Here is a 20496-nt window from a genome sequence, read left to right as displayed (position 1 = left end):
CCTGTGCCCTGCTTCATTTTGTACTCCAAGGCCAAACTTGCCTGTTATTCCAGTTATCTTTTGGCTTCCTACTTTAGCATTCCAATCCCCCATGATGATAAGGACATCATTTTTGGGTGTTAGTTCTATAAGGTGCTGTAGGGCTTCATAGAACCGGTCAATTTCATCCTCTTCAGCACCGGTGGTTGGGGCATAGACTTGGACTACTGTGATATTGAATGGTTTGCTTTGGATTCGAACTGAGATCATTCTGTCATTTTGAGGATTGTATCCCAGTATTGCTTTTCCTACTCTTTTATTGACTATGAAGGCTACTCCATTTCTTCTGAGGGATTCTTGCCCGCAGTAGTATACCTGATGGTCATCTGAATTAAATTCACCCATTCCTGTCCATTTTAGTTCGCTGATACCTAAGATGTCGATGTTTAGTCTTGTCATCTCTTGTTTGACCACGTCCAGCTTTCCTTGATTCATGGATCTTACATTCCAGGTTCCTATGGAGAAAAAATCTTTACAGCATCGGACTTTCCTTTCACCACCAGACATATCCACAGCTGAGTGTCCTTTCGGCTTTGGCCCAGTCGCTTCATTCTTTCTGGCGCTACTAGTACTAGCCCTCTGCTCTTCCCCAGTAGCATATTGGACGCCTTCCGACCTGAGGGGCTCATCTTCCAGCGTCATATCGTTTTGCCTTTTGGTACTGTCCATAGGGTTTTCATGGCAAAGATACTGGAGTGGTTTGCCATTTCCTTCTCCAGTGGATCACGTTTTGTCAGAACTCTCTGCTATGACCTTTCCGTCTTGGGTGGCCCTGCACGGCATAGCTCATAGCTTCATTGAATTACGCAAGCCCCTTCGCCACGACAAGGCAGTAATCCATGAAGGGGTGGTACATTTACAGTATAAATTACAGCACGGTAGAAAGGAAGTGCTTCGTATGCCATCTTGAGTTCCAGAGTGAAAAGGGAATCATTAAAATAAACCTTGTGGTTCCTTTATTCCAGATTCCTCCATGCAACAGAGCTCAGATCCGATAACTGAAAGGGCCAGAATCACCATTCAAAACTTACAAGATGTACATTACAAACAGCAGTGCAGGGTGTCCCTCTAAAAAGCTTCACCTTGTGATCAGTTGGCCATGTGCTGGTGGGATATGCTATTCTTCCCTTTTGTTTCCTTTTTAAAAATGTATTTTAGAAATATTTCTTCTACCATATATTCACAATCGTCCTTTTGTTAATCAGTTTTTTATCAGAGGTCAACAGTGTGATCAAACATTGTTCTTTATAAAAACCATACATCTTCGCATCTTTATAATAGCTCGATTGCATTTGCAACTGAGGCCACCATGATAATTCAGTATCCTAGTCTACAAGATGTTGTTTAGATTTTAATTTCCCTTTGGTATCCAAAATATCTTTATATTTCAATTTTTTTTATATTTCACTAGAAATATAAAAGCCATTGTTGAAAGCCATCCTGGGATTCTCAAGAAGATTTTAGCTTTTATTTTTCCCCACACAAGAAGTAGTGTATTTCTTATATAATGATTTTGAAAGTATCTATGAATCGTATTTGAAACTGAACATTAAGAAAACCAAGTTCATGGTATCCGGCCCTCTCAATTCCTGGCAAATAGATGGAGAAAAAATGGAGGTAGTGACAGATTTTATTTTCCTGGGCCACAAGATCACCGCAGATGGTGACTGCAGCCAAGAAATAAAAGACACTTTCTCCTGGGGAGGAAAGCCATGGCAAATCTACACAGCACACTAAAAAGCAGAGATGTCATCCTGCCAACAAAAGTGCGTATAGTCAGGGCTATGGTCTTCCCAGTTGCAATGTATGGCTGTGAAAGTTGGACCATAAGAAAGGCCGAGCACCAAAGAATTGAAACCTTTGAACTATGGTGCTGGAGAAGACTCCTGCAAGTCCCTTGGACTGCAAGGCGATCAAACCCGTCAATCCTACAGGAGATCAACCCTGACTGCTCTTTCGAAGGCCAGATCCTGAAGTTGAAACTGAAATAAAAGGCCTGGAGGAACTTTGTCCATGGGGTCGCGATGGGTCAGATACAACTTCACAACTAAAAACAACAACATGAATCTTATTATTCTCATACCATAGAAATGCATGCCTTCCTAGTTGCGGATCATGTCCGTCTAGATATAACAACAGTCTTTTATGTCTGAGAGTTATTCATTCTTTTAGCCAGATTAAGACGCATGCTTGATAATATAAAGAGCCTGGGTGGAGCAGTGGGCTGATGCCTCCTTAAGTAACACCAGCTGCCTGCAATTAGTGCAGGTTCGAGTCCCACCATGCTCAAGGTTGACTCAGCCTTCCATCCTTCCGAGGTAGGTAAAATGAGGACCCAGATTGTTGGGGGCAATAAGCTGACTTTGTAATAATGCCGCTTGGGGTGTGTGTGAAAGCCCTAATAAGCAAGCATATACATAGAATGAAGGCTACTGCTAAGCTTGTAAGCCGCCCTGAGTCTTCGGAGAAGGGCGGGATATAAATGGAATTTAAAAAAATAAATAAATAAAAATATAAATGTCATGTCATAGGACATCAAGACCCAGTCTTGTAATCCATATCCTCCATTTTCTTTGGATTCTAGTAGCATTTTCAGTTTAATTCCGGCTTTCCTTCCTTGCCAAATAAATTTCAAAATCAAAGTATTTAAATCATCAAAAAATTTCTTCTCTTTTTTTATTGGTGCTGTTTGGAACAAGAAGAGCTGTTTTGGTAAACTATTCATTTCCACAGTAGCTATTCTTCCTAACACTGATAGTTGTAAGTTTTTCCATTTTTCTAGATCTAATTTTATTTGATTAAGTAATTTTATGTAGTTATCTTTTATCGTTGCACATCTTGCTATAAGGCACATTCGCAAATATTTAACTTTCTTAACTATTTCAAAATCCATTTTTTCTGACAATTATTCTGTTTGCTTGGATGTAATCTTTTTAGCTATGTTTTGTTTTTTCTCTGTTTCTCTTCAATCCTGCTACTTCTCCAAATTCCTCAATCCTTTTCAATGTCAATATAAATAGTAATGGCGTTAATGGACATCCTTGTCTTGTGCCTTTCTTTATGTTAAAATTCTCTGTTAGTCCCCATTTACAATTACTTTTGATGTTTGTTTATGATATATTGTCTTAATTTACATTTATAAACTTTTTTCAAAATCGATGCAGTTTAATTATGTCATAAATTGCCAGCTTACATTATCAAAGGCTTTTTGAACATCTAAAAAAATTAGTGCCATGTGTTTTCCTGGGTACATTTCATAGTATTCTAATAATGTATCTAAAATAATCCTTAAGTTTTGTTTTATTTGTCTTTTTGGTAAAAGTCCATTTTGATCTGGATGAATAAATTCAATCAAAAATCTTTTCAATCTCTCTGCTATTATTGAAGCAAAAATTTTGTAATCCACATTCAATAGTGATATAGGTTTATAATTTTTTTATCTGTAATAAATCTGAGTCCTCTTTTGGTATTAAGGTAATCTTTGCTTCCATCCATGTATTTGGTAATTTCGCATCTAATAGTACTTCATTACAAACTTCCTTGATTGGAGAGCTTAATATATCTTGAAAGTATTTATAGAACTCTGCAGGTAGTCCATCCGGTCCTGGAGTTTTAGCATTTTTTTTGTCAATAGTTTTTCATAATATTCTTTAACTATTTTTTTATTTCCTCATTTTGGAGTTGTAGATCTTCCTTCTCATCTTGCAATTTATCAGCTTTTTCTCTCTTTTTTCAATTTATCAGTCAGCCATCTTCCCTTTGCCCTTTTAATTTGTTGAGCGAATTCTTCTGACTCTGTTAGGTTTAGTTTATGTTTAATTATCTCCATTTGTCTTTTAAGAATATTTTTTTTGTGTGGATCTTTTTGAAGTGCTAGGTCCAATTTTTTAAACTTTTCCCTTAGTGTTGTAAAATGTGGCTTTTTCTCTTTATTCTTTTAAGCTGTATAAGTTATAGCTAATCCTCTGAACTATGCTTTGGCTGTATCCCATATGTACTGGAGTGAAGTGTCTTCTTTTTTAATTAATAAGAGTTGATTCAATGTCACCTTGATTTCTTCTTTACTGCTGTCCAACTGAGCTTTATCGGATTATGGTCAGCCCAAATATTGGGTTCTATCTCAACCTCATACATATTAGTTCTTAATTTAGGGGACATCCATATCATATCAATTCTAGACCATGATTTGTGTCTATTTGAATAAAATGTATACTGAGTCTTTTTTGGGTTCATTTCTCTCTAGACTTTCTGTACGCAGATTTCTTCTGGTCTTTTAACAAACACCTTACGTAATCTCTTTCTTCCTTTTCCCCCTATTTTACTACTTTTGTAATCAAATTTTTAATTCACAATTGCATTAAAGCCTGCTACTAAACAAATATTTTGATATTCCATTTCCAATATTTTCCTGTGTAGTTTATGATAAAATATTTCTTGTTTATTGTTTGATGCTTATATTCCTATTATCAACATCTTTTTTGATTTATTATCCTTTCCACCATTAAAATTCTTCCTTTAAGGTCCCTTCCAACTCTGTTATTCTGTTATCCATCAATTAAAGCCGTCGCATCTCTAAAATTAGGTGAAAGGTTTTGACTGTAAACTATTTTGGGACATTTTTCCAGGCTTGAAAGACATAGATCTTCTTTATATATACATTTGTAGGAGTGTGTATGTGTATTTCTCTTTTTATGCATATATCTGGAATAATAATAACAGTAATAATAATGACAATAACAACAGCAATCTACCCAGCTAGAATTATCAACTGGACTTTGGCTGAATTGGAACACCTAGACTGGAAAACATGTAAACTTTTGAATATGCACCACGCTCTACATCCACGTAGTGATATCGACAGGTTGTACCTGCCAAGAAGAATAAGGGGCAGAGGGCTACTGAAAAGTTTTATGAGAACCACCCCAACAAACCAAAAGCCAGCCCCTAACTTGTGTTTTATAGGATCTGTCCTTTTTGTAAGGGGGCGGGGGGTGGATGTCAATGCTGCAAACATTGCCATGTTTTTGCACTGACAATATAAGAGGCAACCTTTTGCTTTAACTGTTTGGTTTTGAATCGTTAGAACGCTGGAGGAATGCAACCCTGATGTTTTGACATGCAGAAGGGAAGTGAAACTTTGTGTGTTGAATTCATTGGTAAATGTGATTTATGACGTGTAAGGGAGGAAAATTCTGTATGATGTGGTGTGTCAAGGGGAGGAGAATTCAGATTCTGGCATCCATCCATGAGTGCTGATGCTCCGTTCTGCTCATTATAGTCTTTTTAAAATAAATAATCATGCAGTGCTGTTTGATGTGTCTTTAATCAGAACCATGACACCTGTCGCTTCAACACCTTCTATCATTTCATCTCTGTTAGTGAGAATTAGATCCAAAATGGCTAATCTCCTAGTTCCTTTCTGTACTTTTTGGGAGACAAAGTTGTCTGCTAGGTTTGTCAGGAATCTGTTTGATCTTCCACTTGATGCAGAGTTTGTCTCCCAGTTGATGTCAGGGTAGTTAAAGTCCCCCATTACTATTGTGGTGTGCTTCCTACATACCTTAATTAGCTGACTAGCAAAAAGTTCATCTATTTCCTCTGTTTGGTTGGGTGGCCTATAGTATACACCTATGCCAATCTCATTTTTTCTCCCTTTTATATCGACCCAAATGCATTCAAGTTTGCAGTTTTCATCATTGTTGTGCTCTATTTCTGTAGACATGTAGTTATTTCTTATAGAAAGAGCAACTCTACTTCCTCTTTTATTTAGTTTGTTTCTTTTAAATAATTTAAATCCCTCTAGCTGTGTGTTCCATTTATATTATATTTATATTTATTAAATTTTTATACCGCCCTTCTCCCGAAGGACTCAGGGCGGTGTACAGGGCAATAAATATTAAAAACCAAAGTACAAAAGTTAAAAAACAATTAAATAATTATGCCCGATATATACAATAATTAAAACCATGTTAAAAACCCAACCCCAAACCCATAAAACCAGGTCGGATTGCTCAAATAAGTAAGTTTTTAGATCCCGCCGGAAGGAGCGAAGGTCGGGGGCCATCCGGAGCTCAACCGGCAAGCAGTTCCACAGGTCTGGAGCGCCCACAGAGAACGCCCTCCCCCTGGGGGCCACCAGTCGACATTCTTTGATCGGAGGCACCCTGAGGAGGCCCTCTCTTGGGAGCGCACTGGACGGAGGGAAGTTGACGCCGGCCACAGGTGCTGCCGTAGGTAATCCGGACCCATGCCATGTAGGGCTTTGTAGGTCATTACCAACACCTTGAATCTCACCCGGAGGGCAACCGGCAGCCAATGCAGCTCACGGAGCAAAGGTGTAACATGGGAGTATCGGGAGACTCCCAACACAACTCGCGCGGCTGCATTCTGCACCAGTTGGAGCCTCCGAGTGGTCTTCAAGGGCAGCCCCATGTAGAGAGCATTACAGTAGTCCAAACGAGAGGTCACGAGCGCATGAGTGACTGTACGCAAGGCATCCCGATCCAGATAGGGCCGCAACTGGCGCACCAGGCAGACCTGGGCAAAGGCCCTCCTAGTCACTGCTCCAATATGATCTTCTAAACCCATTTGTGGGTTTCATCCCACCATGTTCCGTAATGGCGACAATATCATATCTGCCCTCATTAACCTGAATTTCTAGTTCACCCTATTTGCTGCTCATACTTTGTGCATTGGTGTATAGACATTTGAGTCCTTTATGACTTACCCTGTGTTTTCTTTCTATATAACCTGTGTGGTGCCTATTGTCTTACATCTTATTTGGTTAGTGCACTTTGTGTGGCACTCGCTATTAAAAGCTTGATTTTGCTTGACAGCAAGGTTGATATTCTTGTCCACACACACATCTATGTTACATGCACTGATAGCCCTATAGTTTTTAGATTGCTGGGGGCAGGGATATTCTTTATCAATTAATTCACTATCCCCCTGTTTATATAATCTATAGGGTAGAACAACAGCTAATGACCTTCTTTTACCGGTCTACTATAGAGAGTGTCCTCTCACATTGTATTATGGTTTGGTATGCTGGCCTGACAGCTGTGGATAGGAAAATATTACAGAGGGTGGTGAGCACAGCACAAAACATTGTGGGCTGTCCCTTGACATCACTGGATGACATTGCCAGGGCTCGCTGCCTTGGAAGAGTAAGAAAAATTCTCAGGGACAACTCACACCCTGGTCGATACACCCATCGGGTAGGAGATACAGGAATATAGCCAGCCGTACCAACAGGCTGAAGAACAGCTTCTATCCATGGGCTGTCAGGCTCTTGAACAGGAAATAACTTTATCGGTGTGTTGTGTTGTTCAATTAGTTCACATGGTGTAACAGGATGGTGGGTTTATTGTCACTGTGAGTTGTGTTGGGGGCACGAAGGGAGGCTCAGCCAATCTCAATGTATACATGGTTGTACTTTGACAATAAAGGTTCATTTATCATTCATCTTATTTATTTATTTATTTATTTAATACTATTTCTATACCGCCCTTCTCCCGAAGGACTCAGGGCAGTGAACAGGGCAAGAATAAAAATACAAATTACAAAAGTTAAAACAAGATTAAATAAATGCCCACATACTAAAATACATCTTTAAAACCTAATAAAATAACAATAGCAACCCCCCCCCCAATCTTATCCCCATCACTTCTGAATGTTTTTGATAATAACCCTTTGCATTGCTAAGGATTTCTGATTAACCGAAGTGAACAAGAAATTTTATCCAAATCAACAACTGAATTTGATTGAATCGGTATTTGAACATGGATGTCGGTAGTATTCCATGTATCAGATGAATCATAAACAATGTAAGAGATTATTCTATCATTGTGGTATGTTTGCTTTTTCATTCTAATGTATACTTTTTTTCTCTTTTTTCACAGCTCTCACCATTTTATAAAAATTAAAGTTACACTTTCCTTTAAATCTAATAGAAAAGAGGATGGGAAGAAGAGCACTCTGGACAGCTAAGAATAACAAGCAACAATGAAAAGGAAAGCAAATCGAGCCAGAAATCAAAATATTTCCCATTTCCTTCAGAAAACCACACAATTCTCCTCCTCCTCCAGCAGCTCTTAGAAAAAAAAGAAAATCAAGAAAGATTTCAAGCTGGAAAGAGTAGATTATTCAAAACTCAAGGATACCTTACATGAAAAGTCAAGGGAGATTATTTTTCATTGAGTAAAAGAGAAAAATATCTGGAAGTCAGTTGGAGGAAAAGGTGAGTAGGGAAGTCACGTAAAGCAGAGAGTCATGCAGGCCTCACCCTGTGTGGAAGAAAACAGATTGAATGAAAGCACCACTAAACAAGGGATTGTACATATTTTTGATTTCCTCAAGAATATTAGTTGTGGAAAAGCTCTGTACTTGTCTCTATTGTTGGAAAAGCACAGATTACAAATCACAACTGGTTATGTATAAGAGGAGCCATACAGGAGAAAAGCCATAGAAATCATCTGATTGTGGCAAAAGCTTTGGTCAGAACAGCACCCTTGTCGTTCATGGAAGGACCCACACAAGAGAAAAGCCATAAAAGCACTCCTAGTGCAGTAAATACTTTAGTGAGCATGACAGTGTGGTGGTATATCAGAGGATTCACAGCAGGGAGAAAACCTATGACTATTGATTGTGTGAAAGTTTCATTAGAAATTTCCATGTCATGAGACACCATAGGACTCACACAGGAGAGAAACCCTTTGAATGTCCTGACTGTGGGAAAACTTTCAGTCATAATTCCAACCTAATAATACACCAGAGAACTCACACAGGAGAGAAACCCTTTGAATGTCCTATCTGTGGGAAAGGTTTCAGTCATAAGTCCAACTTGGTGATACACCAGAGGATTCACACAGGAGAGAAACCGTTTGAATGTACTTATTGCGTGAAAAGTTTCAGTCAGAATTCCAGCCTTTTGAAACACCAGAGGATTCACACAGGAAAGAAACCCTTCAAATGTCCTGATTGTGGGAAAGGTTTCAGTCATAAGTCCAACTTGGTGATACACCAGAGGACTCACACAGGAGAGAAACCCTTTGAATGTCCTGATTGTTGGAAAAGTTTCAGTCAGAATTCCCACCTAGTGGTACACCAGAGGATTCACACAGGAGAGAAACCGTTTGAACGTCCTGAATGTGGGAAAAGTTCCGGTCTGAATTCCAGGCTTGTGAGTCACCAGAGGACTCACACAGGCGAGATACCCTTTGAATGTCTTGATTGTGGGAAACGTTTCAGTCAGAATTCCAGCCTTGTGAAACACCAGAGGACTCACACAGGAGAGAAACCCTTTGAATGTCCTATATGTGGAAAAAGTTTGAATCACAAATCCAGCTTGGTGACACACCAGAGAAGTCACACAGGAGAGAAACCCTTTGAATGTCCTGATTGTGGGAAAAGATTCAGTGAGAATTCCAGCCTTGTGAGACACCAGAAGTCTCACACAGGAGAGAAACCCTTTGAATGTCCTGATTGTGGGAAATGTTTCAGTCAGAATTCCCACCTGGTGAGTCACCAGAGGTTTCACACAGGAGAGAAACCCTTTGAATGTCCTGAATGTGGGAAAAGTTTCATTTATAATTCCGACCTGGTGAAACACCAGAGGACTCACACAGGAGAGAAACCCTTTGAATGTACTGGTTGTGGGAAAAGTTTCAGTCAGAATTCCTTCCTTTTGAGACACCAGAGGACTCACACAGGGGAGAAACCCTTTGAATGTCCCGATTGTGGGAAATGTTTCAGTGATAATTCCAGCCTTGTGAAACACCAGAGGACTCACACAAGAGAGAAACCCTTTGAATGTCCTGACTGTGGGAAAAGTTTCAGTGATAATTCCAGCCTAGTAAAACATCAGAGGACTCACACAGGAGAGAAACCCTTTGAATGTCCTGATTGTGGGAAAAGTTTCAGTTCTAATTCCGACCTGGTGAAACACCAGAGGACTCACACAGGAGAGAAACCCTTTGAATGTCCTGATTGTGGGAAAGGTTTCAGTAAGAATTCTCACCTGGTGAGACACCAGAGGATTCACACAGGAGAGAAACCCTTTGAATGCTGTGAATGTGGGAAAAGTTTCAGTCAGAATTCCTGCCTTGTGAAACACCAGAGGACTCACACAGGAGAGAAACCCTTTGAATGTCCTATCTGTGGGAAAAGTTGCAGTCAGAAGTCCGACTTGGTGAAGCACGTAAGGACTCATACAGGAGAAAAACCCTTTGAATGTCTTCATTGTGGGAAAAGTTTCAGTTCTTATTCCAACCTGGTGAAACACCAGAGGACTCACACAGGAGAGAAACCCTTTGAATGTCCTGATTGTGGGAAAAGTTTCAGTCAGAATTCCCACCTAGTGATACACCAGAGGACTCACACAGGAGAGAAACCCTTTGAATGTCCTGATTGTGGGAAAGGTTTCAGTAAGAATTCTCACCTGGTGAGACACCAGAGGATTCACACAGGAGAGAAACCCTTTGAATGCTGTGAATGTGGGAAAAGTTTCAGTCAGAATTCCTGCCTTGTGAAACACCAGAGGACTCACACAGGAGAGAAACCCTTTGAATGTCCTATCTGTGGGAAAAGTTGCAGTCAGAAGTCCGACTTGGTGAAGCACGTAAGGACTCATACAGGAGAAAAACCCTTTGAATGTCTTCATTGTGGGAAAAGTTTCAGTTCTTATTCCAACCTGGTGAAACACCAGAGGACTCACACAGGAGAGAAACCCTTTGAATGTTGTGAATGTGGGAAAAGTTTCAGTCAGAATTCCAGCCTAGTAAAACATCAGAGGACTCACACAGGAGAGAAACCCTTTGAATGTCTTCATTGTGGCAAATGTTTCAGTGATAATTCCAGCCTAGTAAAACATCAGAGGACTCACTAAGGAGAGAAACCCTTTGAATGTCTTGATTGTGGTAAAAGTTTCAATCAGAATTCCCACCTAGTGGTACACCAGAGGACTCACAGAGGGGAGAAATCTTTCAAATGTCGTCTGTGGACGTTACTTCACTCATAAATCATCCCTTATTGCACATGAGGAAATCCACATGAGGCAAAAGTTGAAGAATTTAGAAAAGGTTTGAAATTCATTTGTGATCTCCCATTCAAACTGTAGTTGAGAAATTGAGTGTTTGAATTGTGGTCTGAATCTTTTTACTCAAATATGTTCCAGGACTAGACTTGTAGGTGGAGATAAAAGGAAAATGGAAAAAGGTTAACTACTAATTTCTGGCTAGCCGCAGCAGCAACTGGATATTTCCTTTTGTAGAACTTGTGGATTTCCTCAAAAAGGCTTCTGGGTGACAGTTTTGTATATTGATTATGTAATTCCCATATGTGGAGTTTCAGATCTTCTACCTTGGTTTCCTCCAGATTTTGACGCCCAGAATTCCTCAGCCAGTGTAGAAAAGGTCCTCAAGATAATAATAATAATAATAATAATAATAATAATAATAATAATAATAATAATAATAATAATAATAATAATTTTATTTATATACCACCCTTCTCCCGGAGGACTCAGGGCGGTGAACAGGGCAAGCATAAAAAATACAGAGATACAAAAGTTAAAAGGGATTAAATATATGCCCAACTAAAAACAGTCAATACAAATATTAAAATAACAATACCCCCCCCCATCCCCCATCAGGCCAGGCCGGCTTGTTCAAATAAGAATGTCTTTAGATCGCGACGGAAGGAGCGAAGGTCGGGCGCCATCCGGAGCTCAACCGGTAACCGATTCCATAGCTCCGGGGCGCCCACAGAGAAGGACCTCCCCCTGGGGGCCAGCAATCGACATTCTCTGATCGGTGGCACCCTGAGGAGGCCCTCTCTGTGGAACGCACAGGGCGGAGGGAAGTTGATGCCGGCAGCAGGTGTTCCCTAAGGTACTCCGGACCCATGCCATGTAGGGCCTTAAACACCATTACCAGTACCTTGAATCTCACCCGGAAGACAACTGGCAACCAATGCAGCTCACGGAGCAGAGGTGTAACATGGGAGTATCGCGAGACTCCCAACACAACTCTCGCGGCTGACAGATATAACTCATGGGGCTTGCAGTTCTGGTTGCATGTTGCAAGTGCCGTTAATTGAGACTTCTTTCCTAAACTACCCTGATCTCTCTGATGCAGAAATTAATCGGATGTGTAAGTCACTAAGTGGAACACTGGCTACCTCAGGGTTGGGGAAAGCTCTTGGAGGCCTAGTGCAGGCCCAGGTTTGCCTGTCATAGGCATCTCTAGGCCTCCCCCAACCTCCAAGACACCCTGTGGTCTGTTTCCCAACCCTTGTGCTGCCCAATTCTTTCCCACCCCAGGGTCTCCACAGGCTTTTTCTCCCTCCCACTAGCTCCCTGCATGTCTCACAGCTACTTAACATGAGGAAAAAAATTACAGTTGAAAATGTTTCATTGTTGATAAGGAAAAAAAATGGGTATTTTCACTGTTGCTATTGTCATTAGGGTAGTGACAGATTTTATTTTCCTGGGCTCCAAGTTCATCACAGACGGGGACTGCAGCCAAGAAATTAAAAGACTGCTGCTCGCCCTGAGAGCTTCCCCCCTCTCTCAGATGTGGCCATCCAACCTGTTCTGCCGTTTCGTTAATGACGGGTCTTGGGACCCCGAGAGGAGGCATGGTGCAAAAAAGTGGCTTTTGGGTTTTCTTTTAAAACTTTTTAAAGGGTTAGGGAGGGAGGAGGGTCAGGCCCGACAGAATGAGGGGGGGATTTTGCCGAACCTTTCTCAGTCTAGGTTGGCTGATGATCACGGCAATAAGGGGCCCGGGAGAGTCTTGGGACCCGGGGGGATGGGGTGGGGATAGCGATTCTCATGGGGAAATTAAGTGCCGCCACGTGTCTGTTGGACCCGTGTCCCTCCTGGCTGGTCTATGCGGCTCGGGAGGTTACACGAGGCTGGCTCCTAGCAGTAATCAATGCTTCCTTGAGTGAGGGGTGCTTCCCCGCCACCTTGAAAGAGGCGGTGGTAAGGCCCCTCCTCAAGAAACCTGCCTTGGATCCAGCTATTTTAAATAACTTTCGTCCTGTCTCCAACCTTCGCTTTCTTGCGAAGGTTGTTGAGAGCGTGGTGGCACGGCAGCTCCCTTTGGTCCTGGAGGAAACAGTATCTGGATCCGTACCAATCGGGTTTCAGGCCCGGGTACAGCACGGAGATGCAATTGGTCGCGCTGGTGGATGATCTCTGGCGGGCCCGAGATAGGGGTTATTCCTCTGTCCTGGTCCTATTAGATCTCTCAGCGGCTTTTGATACCATCGACCATGGTATCTTGCTGCGACGTCTTGAGGGGTTGGGAGTGGGAGGCACCATTTTACGGTGGTTCTCCTCCTACCTCTCGGGCCATTCGCAGACGGTGTTGGCAGGGGGGCAGAGGTCAGCCCCTAGGCCCCTTAGTTGTGGGGTGCTTCAGGGGTCCGTACTCTCGCCCCTCCTGTTCAACATCTATATGAAGCCGCTGGGTGAGATCATCCGTGGTTTCGGGGTGAGGTATCATCAATAGGCTGATGATACCCAGCTTTTCATCTCCACCCCGAACCAACCCAGTGATGCCCTCGATGTAATGTTCCGTTGCCTGGAAGTGGTACAGATTTGGATGGGGAAGAACAGGCTCCGGCTCAACCCGGCCAAGACTGAGTGGCTTTACGTACCGGCATCTCGTTTAGTCCAAGAGATTCCATCTTTGGTTATGGGAGGAGAGGTGTTACCTCCCGTTGATAGGGCACGCAATTTAGGCATCCTCCTGGATTCACGACTCAGTTTTGAAGATCATATTGGAGTCGTGGCCAGGGGGGCATTTGCCCAGGTTCGCCTGGTGCGCCAGTTGCGCCCCTATCTGGACCGAGATGCCCTACGTACAGTCACTCACGCACTCGCTACCTCCCGTATAGATTACTGCAATGCTCTCTACATGGGGCTGCCCTTGAAGACCACCCGGAGGCTCCAAGTGGTGCAGAATGCGGCCGCGCGGGTAGTGATGGGAGCATCCCGATACTGCCATATTACACCCCTCCTGCGTGAGCTGCATTGGTTACCGGTTGTCCTCCGGGTGAGATTTAAGGTGCTGGTACTTACCTTTAAAGCCCTACATGGCTTAGGCCCGGGATATTTGCAGGACCGTCTGCTGCCGGGAACTATCTCCCATCGCCCAGTACGCTCACACAGAGAGGGCCTCCTCAGGATGCCGTCGGCTAGACAATGTCGGCTGGCGACCCCCAGGGGGAGGGCCTTCTCTGTGGGAGCTCCAGCCCTATGGAACCAACTTCCACTTGAGCTCCGGATGGCCCCAGATCTCGGGTCCTTTCGCTGCGGCCTTAAAACACTTCTTTTCCATCAGGCTGACCTGGACTGACGACAGGGATTTTAAAATGTTTTTTAATTTTTAACTTTAATTTTAATTTATTTTATTGGGGCTGTTAATTTAATTTCTTTTTAACTTCTGTATTATTGTATTTTATTGTTGTTAGCCGCCCTGAGTCCTTCGGGAGATAGGGTGGCATATAAGTCCCACGAATGAATGAATGAATGAATGAATGAATGAATGAATGAATGAATGAATGAATGAATGACGCTTGCTCCTGGGGAGGAAAATCATGCCAAATCTAGACAGCACACTAAAAAGAGAGACATCACCATGCCAACAAAAGTGCGTATAGTCAAGGCTATGTGCATGGTAAAGTGGGCCCAAAATATTCAAGAACCGATTCCATTGGATATATGGTAAGTAATTTGGGTTAGAAATGTAAAATTTACCCAGGCCCAAAACTTAAGAGAAATTTTTTATAAAATGTTTTATAGATGGCATCTGGATCCCAAAAAGTTGTCTTGTATGTATCCTAATTTACAGCCCAAATGTTGTAGATTGTGGCAGTTTGGATGCTACTTATTTTCATATCTGGTGGACTTGTAGAAATATAAAAGCCTTTTGGATTAAGATTTGGTGGAACATTCAAAAGATTTTCAAGAGAAAGATAAAGTTTACTCCACAATTATTTTTATTGGGTGTTATTACAGATTGTGATACTAAAGAAACTAACTTGATGTTGAATTTGATAACAGCTGGAAGGTTATTGGTAGGGCAATATTGGAAGAAGGAGAGCTTGCCTACTATAGAAGAATGGACGCTTAAAGTGTCAAATTTAGCAGAAATGGCTAAGATTTCTGCTTATTTGAAGGATCATTCACAAGAAAGATACATTTCGGTCTGGAGAAGATGGATAGATTATATTCAGAATAAATATGGGACTAAAAAGTTCCATTTAGCTTATGAGTAAATTTTAGAGTATTATTATTAATAGTTTATTATAGTGGAATTTTTATTAGTTTTAATAAGATGATATTATTTTTAGTATTAGTAGTGTTTAACAATTTGGATATTGTATTGTTTAATAATTAGAATATTAATTTGTTTATGTTTTTATTATTTTAAATTTGTTTATATTTATGTTGAAGGGGAGTTAAAGTGCATTATGGACTTGGTTATTTATATAGTTGGTTAATGTTAGTTAGATTATGATTGTTATATTTGTAACCCTGTACTCAGCTCTGGGAAGTGGGGGAGGGACAGGGGGGGAAGGGTGGGTTGGTTTTGGGGTATTGTAATTTTTATAAAACTTTTCAATAAAAAAAAGGCTATGGTCTTCCCAGTTGCAATGTATGGCTATGAAAGTTGGACCATAAGAAAGGCTGAGCCCCAAAGAATTGAAGCCTTTGAACTATGATGCTGGAGAAAACTCCTGCGAGTCCCTTGGACTGCAAGGCGATCAAACCGGTCAGTCCTAGAAAAGATCAACCATGACTGCTTTTTAGAAGGCCTGATCCTGAAGTTGAAACTTGGCCACCTTATGAGAAGGAAGGACTCACTGGAGAAGAGCCTAATGCTGGCAAAGGTTGAGTGCAAGAGAAGAAGGGGATGGCCGAGAATGAGGTGGCTGGATGGAGTCACTGAGGCAGTATGCGTGAGCTTAAATGGACTCCAGAAGATGGTAGAGGATAGGAAGGCCTGAAGGAACGTTGTCCATGGGATTGCAATGGGACCGACACAATTTCGCAATTAACAACATGGACATTAGGTCAAGGGAAGTCACTCAAAGTTGACTCAAACGGCGAGATGGCCATTGATTAAGTTTAATAATGAATAAATTTAAGAATAAAAAGATAATGCAGGGGTCAGCAACCCGAAAAAGGAAAAGAGCCACTGGGAACCGGTTCCATCACACATAAAAAAAAGTGGGAGCCGCGTGCGTGTGTCCATGCACGCGCATGCGCAAAAAACGTTTCTTGCGCGGACGCGCGCGGTTGCCTTTTTTAAAATGTGTGATGGAACCGGTTCCCGGTTGCGCGACGGCAACGGCCCGTCTGCAAAGCTGCCGAAAGCGGCAGCTTTGCAGACGGGCCGCGGCAGCTTTCGCAACAAGCGGGGCCGCTACCCATTCTGAGAGGTGCGCGCGCACCTCCCCAAACCTCCCCAAACGTCGGCAGGTCTCTGTACCTCCGTGCGAAGCCACGCGAAGCTTTTCATCAATCCTAGTAACAGCAACCTGGGGGGGGGGCGCGAAGGGTTTGCACTTAGGTCCCGTTCGTGAGGAGTTTGCAAAAGTCACCCGACCGAGGTTGCAGCAAAGCGGCCTCGGGAAGCGAGGCGGAGGCGGGGCGTCCCAGGGTATCCCTTTCCTATTACCTGAGGTGGAGGGCCAATTTTTAAATCCTTTTCGCCCTCCACCACCGCCTTTTGCCAACGAGGACGGGCGGTGCGCTATGGATAGGTGGCCAAGTGTCATAAATCAAAGGGGGGGATTTAAGGTACTGCATTTCTGCATCCCCCATATCTGCGGCTCCCCAGCTCCTGTGCAGTGTCCCCTTTTTTTGCACCCAAACGCACTCATCTTTAATTTTATTATTATTTTAAAAAATGCTGCCCATCTTTTCCTCCCAGTAGTTGCAAAGTAGCTGCTGCACCCTAGAACAGAGCAGAGCGGAGACAGGTGGCACATTCTCCAACGGTGCAGACAGAACTACGCCTCGCTTCTCTAGCCCCAGGGGCGTGACGCCCGGGCCAGCCCAAGCCGTCCCCCGGAGGTGGGCAGGCCAGGCAACCGCACTCCCGGGTTGGGTGGCGTTCCATGCAGGCAATGGTCCGCTTAGAAGCCCTGCGCCAAGGGAAAGAAGCCGCGCGCGGGACTAGAGAGCACAAAAAGCGCACGCTTTCCAGGCGCCGCGCGCCAAGCGGGGGCAACTGCAGAAGCTCCATCCTGCCGGGAGCTGGGTCTGCGAGGCCGCCCCACCTCACCTCTGCCGCAGGTACTGGCCAGTACGAGGCAGCCCAGCGCGAGAGAAACTAGCCGAGCACAAGCCATGGTCTCCCGCACCGCACGCCGACTCCAAGGACGTCCAAGTGCCCGGAGCCTTCACCGGCGAGAGGAGGGGCCGCTCTGAGCAGGGTGAGGGGAGGGGCCACTTCGAGGGGAGGGCGCCCGGGACGGCCCGCACCCTCGTGAGACTGGGGTGCAGCAGTGCCCGAAGTAGAGGGGTCAGTTGACGTCGAGTCTGGGAAGTTTCCAGGTGTTGGGATGGACTTTATGAAGTTTTGCTCCAGTTCCCTCAATCCAGTGAGGATTTTTCAAGAGCCTCCAGTGTTAGTACAAACACTTTCAGATATGCACTGCTCCCCTCCCCAATCTGATTCTCCCCAAAACACAGAGGCAATTCATAGCAGAAGAGGGATTCAGCGGAGGGGGGAATGGCTTACCTCACGGGTCGGCAACACGCGGCTCCGGAGCCGCATGCGGCTCTTTGAGCCATCTCCTGCGGCTCCCAGCCGCCCGGTGCGCGCGCACCTCTTCAAACGGCCAGTGGTGCGCGTGCACCTCTCCAAATGGAGAGTGGCACCGCCCGTTCCAAGAGGTGCGCGCGCACCTTTCCTTAGGGCGGAGGTGCGCGCGCACCTTTCCAAGCCGCCGCCGTCCCGTCCAGAGACCTGCTGCGTTCACGGCAGCTGTGCAAACGGGATGGCGGCGGTTTGGAGAGTGCGCATGCACTCGCCAAACCGCCGCCATCCCGTCCGGAGACCTGCCGCGTTCGTCAAACATTGACGAACACGGCAGCTGTGCAAACGGGATGGCGGCGGTTTGGAGAGTGCGCGCGCACCTCTCCCAAGCTGCCGCCGTCCGGAGACCTGCCGACGTTTGGGGAGGTTTGGGGAGGTGCAGCTTTGCAGACGGGCCGGGGCAGCTTTTGCAACAAGCGGGGCCGCTACCCATTCTGAGAGGTGCGGGCGCACCTCCCCAAACCTCCCCAAACGTCTGCAACTTTTCATGGTGGCTGAAGTGTGAATCAGGTAAGCCAGGGGTCGGCAACCCGAAAAAGGAAAAGAGCCACTGGGAACCGGTTCCATCACACATAAAAAAAAGTGGGAGCCGCGTGCGTCCGTCCATGCACGCGCATGCTTAAAAAACGTTTGTTGTGCATGCGCGGATGCGCGCGGTTGCCTTTTTTTTATGTGTGATGGAACCGGTTCCCGGTTGCGCGACGGCGACGGCCCGTCTGCAAAGTGAATTAAAAGCAGCCTGCCGCCCAGGAGACAGAAGCCAAAGCTTTGACCGGGGAGCGTTAGGAAATTAACCTCCCCAGCTGTCTCCCGGACTGGGTCCAAGAAGCCACCCCCCCTTGTATCTCATTTGGTGAAAAGAAACACAAAAAAGGGGGGGGTACCGTGAAAGTGTCAAGAGGTGAACGTGGCAACCGGGGGTGGGGTGGGGGGGCTGTCTTCCACAAGACAGCGCTGCCTCAGGAAGACCAGAAGGGGGTCTCGCCTATTCTTCTGTGCTCTCCTCCACCCACCTTTCGGGCTGAGTCTGGCGGCCGGGGACTCTGCTTCCCCTGTTTGGCGGAGCGAACTCGCTCGCTCGCTCGCTCCATACCAGAGTCTAGCCGAGGCGAAGTGGCGTGAGAGCCAGGCTTCAGCAGCCTGCGCGGCAAGGAATACCCTGTGTGGCCTCGGATCTCGGGGAAGCCCTGGCTGTCCGCTTCCTCGATCCACGCTGCCATTCGGGGCCCACACGTTTCCCGGGCAAATCGCGGCGCCCAGCAGGCGAGGAAACACGCCCGCTCCAGTTGCCCCCCCTTCCCTCAGGAGATGCAAAGCAAGTGACCGCCCGGAGCGTGGGCTCTGTGGGAGCCGCCTCCGCTGCCCCAGTCCTTGCGGTTCTCGCTTGCTCGGTAGGGATCTTTCCCGGGACTGGCTCGCTGGCTTTTCCCTCTTAGCTAGACATTGTGGAACCGCTTTCCTCAACCTCCCCCCCTCCTCGGTTCTGCTCTCTCCGTGCCTTCTCTGGAGAAAGTGAGAGGAGGGGAGCATCTAACCTTAAATCCTTAACCCTCCCCATTGAATCCACCCAATAAGACCCCCGATCGGGGGAGGGAGGCAGCCGGCCAGAAACCAGGAGCTCATAAAATAATAATTTCCAAAAAAAAAAAAATTAAAAAAGGGGGAGAAACACCCTTTATAGCACAAGCGAGTCAGTCAGCCAGTCCTCCCGCCGTCCCTCCCCGAGTGAAGGACAATAGCTCTCTCCTTCACCACCACCACTACCCGCAGCCCCTTGACACCAGAGCCCCAGGAAGGAGGGGGGGGAGTCCATTGTGTATGCCCAGGCTCGACAATTTACGAAACAAAAACAAAACCACACACGCACACACACACACAAAAAAAAATACAAGAGAGGGAAACGAGAGAGTGGCTCCTCCTCCTCCTCCTCTTCTCCAAAAAGGCCTGTTGGAAAACTGCACAGAGCAGAAGCGGCAGCCAGGAGCCCACCATCTCTCCTCTCCCGCTCGCTCTCGCCGCTCCAGCCCTGGCGAGCCAAAGAGACAAAAGGCCCCGAGCGATAGGAAGGGGATCTCTGCCCTAGAGCGTGGGGGGAAGGGAAAGGGGGGGAGGAAAGGCCCAATCGCTTTGTGTTACCTGCAGTGAAACCAGTCCTTGCAGGCGTCGCACTCGATCATGAAGCGGGTTACGTCGTAGGGCAGCCTACAGATGCAATAGACGGGCACCGTCGCCATGTTAGCTCCCTTCAAAACAACACTGGATCCCAAGGCAAGCAAGCCATGCGGGAGAGTCAGCCAGCCCAGCCAGGCAGCGGAAAGAAACAGGCAGGCAGGGCGCGGAGGTACGGAGACCTGCCGACGTTTGGGGAGGTTTACCTCCCCAAACCTCCCCAAACTTCAGCAGGTCTCCGGACGGCGGTGCCTTGGGAGAGGTGCGCGCGCACTCTCCAAACCGCCGCCATCCCGTTTGCACAGCTGCCGTGTTCGTCAATGTTTGACGAACGCGGCAGGTCTCCGGACGGGATGGCGGCGGTTTGGCGAGTGCGCGCGCACTCTCAAAACCGCCGCCATTCCGTTTGCACAGCTGCCATGTTTGTCAATGTTTGACGAACGCGGCA

This window comes from Vipera berus (assembly GCF_964194415.1).
Source record: "Vipera berus genome assembly, chromosome: 2".
NCBI classification, from domain to species: domain Eukaryota; kingdom Metazoa; phylum Chordata; class Lepidosauria; order Squamata; family Viperidae; genus Vipera; species Vipera berus.
Note: the sequence above shows the minus strand (reverse complement) of the source record.